The 7,474-nt window shown below is 37.4% G+C and overlaps 1 pseudogene; it reads right to left on the bottom strand.

Moving 5' to 3' along the window:
- Nucleotides 1-2,461: 2,461 nt before the first annotated feature.
- On the bottom strand, nt 2,462-3,358 carry LOC105499062 (nucleophosmin-like; annotated as a pseudogene).
- Between the last annotated feature and the right edge of the window lie 4,116 nt (nt 3,359-7,474).

Below are 7,474 nucleotides of genomic sequence, written 5' to 3'. Positions count from 1 at the left end.
CACTTGCACTTACACACAGATGGAAAATACAGTATTGGCAGAATGCAAAACCTGAGTACAGAGAGCACTAACTTTCTGTGTTCATGGATTCTGCAGGGCAAACGTGGGTCTAGAGTATATGTGGATTTTCGTATTGGGAGTGGGAGAGTCTTGGAGCCAATCCCATGTATACCTTATACCTAGGACAACCATATTTCCCAAACTCTCTTTCAGCATTATGTGGCCATATGATTAAATTCCAGGCAATGAGATGTAAGTAGAAGCATGTGAGACTTCTAGGAAGGATCTTTGAAAGCATAGGTACTGGCCTGGAATGTAGACATAAAAGTTGAAGCTCTAGTAACTATCTGGTTTTTGAAGTGACTTTGAATATGGAAACCATGCACAAGTGACGGTGGAGCCTGGGCTCCTAATATTTATGCTTCACCATCTCCTGTGCATCTCCTGTGCTGCCAGACCAGACCTGGACTTTCTATCTCTGTATTTCATTTAGATTAGAGTAAAATGAACTTCTCTCTTATTTAAGCTACTGTTATTTTTTCTTTCTGTTACATGCAGCTGAATATAATTTTAACTGATATGTCACATAAAAGCTATGAATGCTAATCCAAAAAGCGGACTAATAAAAAATTTTCTCCCCTAACAACTTGCCCATATGTCTAAAATTCTCAACATTAAAATTAAGTTATTTTGGCATTAAGGCATTATTTCTAAATGCTTATATTAAGATATATATGCTCCATAAGGGAGAACTAAGTAAGTTTGCTTAATAAGGGTCTAAGAGTAGAACTTTGAGAGTGGTAGAGATGGTGCAGGCATAATAATGGTGCCACAGGCAACTGGAGCTGCGTCTACGGCAAAAAAGGAAAAGGACTGGACACTGCAGATATGTTCACTTACTTCACACTATTGCCAATAAGGAAACATGACCTCATGGAAAATCTGTTCCTTAAAGTTAAGTTTTGCCTTAGAAATGATGTGATGCTAAATCATCTTCAAAATCTATTACATTTAAGAACTTTAAAAATAACTCAATGTCTTGATATTTAACTAATTCAATAAATATATTTAAACTCTTAATATTTCTTGGTCTTTTAAAAATCTAAGTTCAGGCTGGGCGCGGTGGCTCACACCTGTATTCCCAGCACTTTGGGAGGCCGAGGCAAGCAGATCACGAGGTCAGGAGATCCTGGCTAACATGGTGAAACCCCATCTCTACTAAAAATGCAAAAAATTAGCTGGGCATGGTGGTGGGTGCCTGTAGTCCCAGCTACTTGGGAGGTTGAGGCAGGAGAATGGCGTGAATCCAGGAGGCGGAGCTTGCAGTGAGGCGAGAGAGCGCCACTGCACTCCAGCCTGGGCGACAGAGCGAGACTCCATCTTAAAATAAATAAATAAATTAATTAATTAAATAAAAATCTAAGTTCAAATTACTAATATATTTATCCTACTCCTGCCATTGATGTCTTATATGACCTGAAACATCCTTATGTTCTTGTAACTAGGTTTCTCTAGTGTATTTGAAAACCGTGTTCTAAGGCTTGGTTGTGTCCATTTTTTTATTCAAAAGTTAAATGAGACTTTATTAGGGTGATACTACCTACGGATGGATGGAGAGAAGAGGGTATACTCTGAAGGCAAACTGCCTGGATTTGAAACTTGACTCTACCATTTACTAGCTATGTGAGCCTAAGAAAGTTGTTTAACCTCACCATGCCTCATTTTTCTCATGTGTAGAAAGGAAATAATAATAATGCCTACCTCATAGGTTTATAGTGACAATTAACTAAGTCAATTTTTATAAGGCATGTAGAACTTGGCCTACATGTTTGCTAAATACATTAGATATAATTTCAGTTAGTATATGAACACAATGTAGAATTGAAACATGAGTTTTAGATTCTTTTTTAAAAATGAAAACCATGCTACTTTATTAAAATACTGAGTTTTATTTCATATGTATATTTTTGTCTCCCCACAATTTCCATGTCTGACCACTACTACTACTGTGTCCTACCATAACATTCCATACATACGTAAAACCAACCAAATGGTGGAGTTCCATCTTTAAAAACTAAAAAGGCATTTTTTAAAATTTTACTTCAAGTTCTGGGATACATGTGCTGTACAAGCAGGTTTGTTACATAAGTATACATGTGCCATGGTGATTTGCTGCACCTATCAACCCGTCATCTAGGTTTTAAGCTCCGCATGCATTAGGTATTTGTCCTAATGCTCTCCCTTCCCTTCCCCAGCACCTCCCAACAGACCCTGGTGTGTGATGTTCCCCTCCCTAAAACAGGCATTTTGGACAACACATTCTTGGCAATGGAACCTGGACAACATTTGTCAAACACAGTAGAAGTTCTCACTCTGCATTATAAAAAAGACAGCCAGATATCAATGGTTACAGAAATGAAATAAGATGGAAAATTTTAAACAAATTGTTTAAACTGTTTTCTTAAAGAGACTTCCTCCAGTGCCAGAGATGTTGAACAGTCTCCTGGTCAGTCATCCACAAGCAATTCTTCACATAATTGATGAACTTGGCTTCCACTTTGAGAAGAGAACCACCTTTTTCTATACTTGCATTTTTGCTTTAATGTTTACTACAAAACTATGTCCTTTATGTGTTTTGGGAGTTTTTTCCTGTTTTTTTGAATAATTCTTGTCCTTTTGATCTTGGTGTTGATTTTTGTTCTTTTGATCTTGGTGTTGACTCAAAAGGCTTTGAGTCTTTTCCATTCTGGTTTGACTTTGGGGCATTTTTGGCTGGAGTATCTCCTATAGATTTCTTCACTGGAGTTTTTCTTCAGTTTTCTCATCATCAAAATCACCATCATCATCATCTTTATCATTATCATCATCATCTTATTCATCAGCAGCAAGTTTTACTTTTCTCTGTGGAACCTTGCTATCACCCCCAGGGGTAGATCGCCCTTCAGGTATACTTAACAGTTTCACATCCTCCTCCTCTTCATCTTCTGACTCTGCATCTTCCTCCACAACTACTCAGTGCTGTCCACTAATATGCACTGACCCTGAACACTTCAATTATAAGACCACTGGTAGTGTTATTTCAAAGCCCCCAAAGGAAACTGTTGGCTGTACAGACATTTTCAAAGTTGCCAGTGTTATCTTAGTTGGGCTGCCTTCATAATTCATTGTCTCTGCTTCAACAATGTGCAACTTATTCTTTGCACTAGCCCCTAAACTGACCGTTCTTAAAGATAACTGGTGCTCATTTTCATCATTATCCACCTTAAAGTGATAATATTTGTTGGTCTTTAGTTCACAATTGAAAAAGATAGTTCTGAGGCCTCAGGGGGCTCATGTCTATGTCCATCAAATCTTCCATGGGATGGTGGCATGCACTTAGGTAGGAGAGAAGGCAGACAGAGATAAATGACTACTGCTCCAGAGAAAGGCCATGCAGCATGGAATCACACCAGGGAGTTTAGATTCTAATATGGGTTCTACTACCTCCTAGTTGTATGATCTTGATCTATTTAAATTGTCTGAGACTCAATTTCCTTACTTGGAAATGAGGATGATAAAACCTACCTTACAGGGTTATTATAATGAGTAAATAGGATGGCCAGGTAAAATACAGAATATGTATTCTGTATTTTAAATATGATTGTTCAGATAAAGAATGAATAATTTTTCAGTATAAGTATGTCCTTTGTAATATTTGGGATATACTAATACTAAAATATTTCACTGTAATCAAAATTTAACTGTCCATCCTGTCTCTATCCTCCCTAAATCTGGCAACCGTATTAGTACATGAGTTTGTTGCCTGTCTCTTCATTTTTCATAAGAGGACATCAATCTTATATATGTATAATATATGTAAAATATATAGAATTCATATTGAAATAACCTTTCTGTGATTTTTTTTTGTATGCAAGGAAAGCATATACTATAGTTGCCTATATTGCTTCCCCAATTCCCCAACATTTTCTTTTTAGATAGAGGTGAATAATATACCATCACCTGGATTAGGCTTAGCAATATCTTTGTGGCTTTCATTGCCTTATTTTTCTATTAGAAAATAATTGTGACTCTATGAATTGCATAGTAACCAGGGAAACTCATTTGAATCGAGTTCTCTTAATGAATAATTACACCTCTAGCAATAACTTGGTGCTAAAAACAAAAATGACATTTTAAGCACGGTTATATTTGCATTTTGAAGGGGCAATTTGCCCTGTACCCTACAACTAGAGAAGGTAGAAGAAAAAACATGAGAAGACTTTGACAAGTGAATCTGGGCAGTCTTTACCTCACAGCAACCTCAACTAATGACAGGCAATGAGCTATTCTTAAATTTAACTTATTCTATTGCTGGATAAAGACAATTTGTTCTTCCTAGAACAACCATCTCTTTTTTTCCTTCTAAGCTGCTATTCCGAAATGAAAATGTACAAGTGAGGATGAGAAAAGTATATGGTAAAAATATTTTTTCTTGATTTCTTTCTCAAAAGTTTTAGAAGTTAAAGAATATGTGAGAAGAAAAAATACATAGGCTGAATTTTTAATCATTAAGAAATATGTTTTTCTTATAGGAATTTTTGAGGTATTTATCCATGAATAAAAACAGAAATATTAAGATTTAATCACGTGTATTTATCTGCCAACTTGAAATTGGACAAATGTACTAAAATTAACGTGCCAATATTTTGTCTTTTGCTTAATTATCTGAAAACATTGCTTCGTGATTAGTGGCTTAGGAAACCTCCTGGTGAAAAGAGTAGAGCACTTTTAAAGAAATGCTTATCATCGTTGCTTTTGGTACACAGAAGATGGTATTTGGGGGATATTAAGCATGTCTCTGACTCTGGGGAGAAAGGTGATTCAGAAGCAGGACTGCCCTTCGACCCAGACCAGAGGGGCCCTACCCTGGGTCCTGTCCTTGAGTGGGCTGCGTATTTTGCACACATTGAAACACAAATGTGTCTTATTTTATTTTTTTATATTTTGTAGGTAAGTCTTTGGAAAGTTTGGCAACTGAATTTTCTGGAATTATGGCTGGTGCCCACACACTTTCTAGAGGAAGTGGGGCTGAGGGTGGAAGGAAAGGGTTCTAGATTCTACTCTCGGAACCCAGAGAAAGAGCAGCTGCTTTGGTTTAGGTTGGTGCCTCCACATCACACAGTGTGGGTGTCTAGGTAGGGCAGGGTCCCAGGAAAACAGTGTGTCTTCCTCTCTTCTAGCTGGGTGGTGTGGTTTTGGGAGGTACTGAGAACATCTTGGAAATCCTCACTTGAAAAGTGAGGCTGGGGAAGGGGAACGTGTTTTTCCTGTCTCCTGGGGAGCTTGACATGGTTGGGACAGGTCTAGTCACCACCCATGAGTCTGTCCCTAGCTTCCACTCTGTCCTGATCTAACTAGTCTGTGATTTATAGGGGGCAAACCTGGTGTGGGACAAGAGGGCTCCTTTAGCTTCTGTGTAAGGAAGATAATTCCTGGAGTACATAGGAGGGAACAAGGTCTGGGCTGTGGTATCGTTTTAAATTATAACTTCCAGCTATGTAGAAATATAGCATGTTGGCCTCTGCTTGTGTTTTTTTCCCGGGCCTTCCCAATGTTAGCGGTAGGTCTGTACAGAAGTATTGAACTCTGAATATGAAAAAAAATTTTAGGAGTACCTTAATGGAATGTTTTTGCTTATTTTTTTTATGTATGCCCTAGAGTAATAACTTGTAAAAGTCCATGTTTGAAGTAACCAAGGGATCTTATTGTCAGTCTTATTCTAAGTTTCAAAAAAGTATATGTCAGTTTGTTTTAAAAATTGTTTTATTATTAATATTATTTTTGCTTGACAAATCATGATTATATACATTTATGGTATATAATGTAATGTTTTCATATATGTATAAAATGTGGAATGACTAAATCAAGCTAACATATCTATCATCTCTCTTAGCTATCTTTTATTTTTTTTTTTTTTGAGACAAGGTATGACTCTCTCACTCAGACTGGAATGCAGTGGAGCTACCTTGGCTCACTACAACCTTTACCTCCTGGGCTCAAGCGATTTTCCTACCTCAGCCTCCCCAGTAGCTGGGATTACAGATGCATGACACCATGCCTGGCTAATTTTTCTATTTTTTGTAGAGACAGGGTTTTGCCATATTGCCCAGGATGGTCTCCGACTCCCGAGATCAAGTGATCCACCTGCCTTGGCCTCCCAAAGTGCTGAAATTACAGGTGTAAGCCACCATGTCCAGCTTTACCTATCATTTTTTATGTGAGACATTTTAAATTTACTCTCTTAATTATTTTGAAATATACATTATTATTAACCATAGTCATGCTGATATGCAATAGGTCTCAAAATCTATTCCTATTGTCTACTATTGTCTATCTAAATCTTCATACCCTTTTACCAGCAATTCTTCTTTCCCTCCCTCCCCAACCCTCTAGTAGCCTATGGTAAGCATCTTTCTACTCTCTACTTTTGTAAGTTCAATTTTTTTAGTCTCCACATATAACAGCTTAACTTTTCCACATATAACAAGAGATCTGAGGCAGGTGGATCACTCAAGCTCAGGAGTTGGAGACCATCCTGGGCAACATAGCAAAACCCTGTCTCAACAACAATTACAAAAACTAGCCAGGCATGGTGGCATGCACCTGTAATCCCAGCTACTGGGGAGGCTGAGTTGTTGTATGTGGAAACTAAAAAAAATGAACTTATAGAAGTAGGGAGTAGAATGTGGCATATTTCTTTTTGTGCTTAGCTTATTTCATTTAGCATAATGTTCATCAATTGCACCCATGTTGTCACAAATGACAGGATTTTCCCCTTCTCTAAAGCTGAATAGCATTCCATTGTGCATATACACTACCATATTTTCTTTATCCATTCATCCATTGAAGGAACTCTTATGTTGATTAGTCATAGCTTGACTATTGTGAATGATGCTATAGTGAACATGAAAGTGCAGATATCTCTTTGATGTATTGATTTCAGTTCCTTTGGATATATATACCCAGAAGTGGGATTAGTGGATTATATGGGAATTCTATTTTTAGTTTTTTTTGAGAAATTTCCATACCATTTTCTGTAACAGTTATGCTAATTTAAATTTCCACCAACAATGTAAAGAGTTCCCTTATCTCTGCATCTTTGTTATCTTTCATCTTTTTGATAAAAACCTTTCTAGCAGATGTCAAGTGATATCTCACAGTGGTATTAATTTTCCTTTCCCTGATGATTAGTGATGCTGAGCATTTTTTGATATACCTGTTGGGCATTTATGTGTCTACTTTTGAGAAGTATCTATTCAGATCCTTTACCCCCCAACCTTTTTTTGAGACAGGGTCTCGCTCTGGAGTGTGGTGACACAATCATAGCTTACTGCAGCCCCAACCTCTGATATGGTTTGGCTCTGTGTCCTCACCCAAATCTCATCTCGAATTGTAATCCCAACGTGTCAAGAGAGGGACCTGATGGGAAGGTGAT

The sequence above is a fragment of the Macaca nemestrina genome, chromosome 5, assembly GCF_043159975.1.
Source record: "Macaca nemestrina isolate mMacNem1 chromosome 5, mMacNem.hap1, whole genome shotgun sequence".
NCBI lineage: Eukaryota > Metazoa > Chordata > Mammalia > Primates > Cercopithecidae > Macaca > Macaca nemestrina.
The sequence above is the reverse complement of the archived record's forward strand: the minus strand, read 5'-3'. Positions and strand labels throughout refer to the sequence as shown.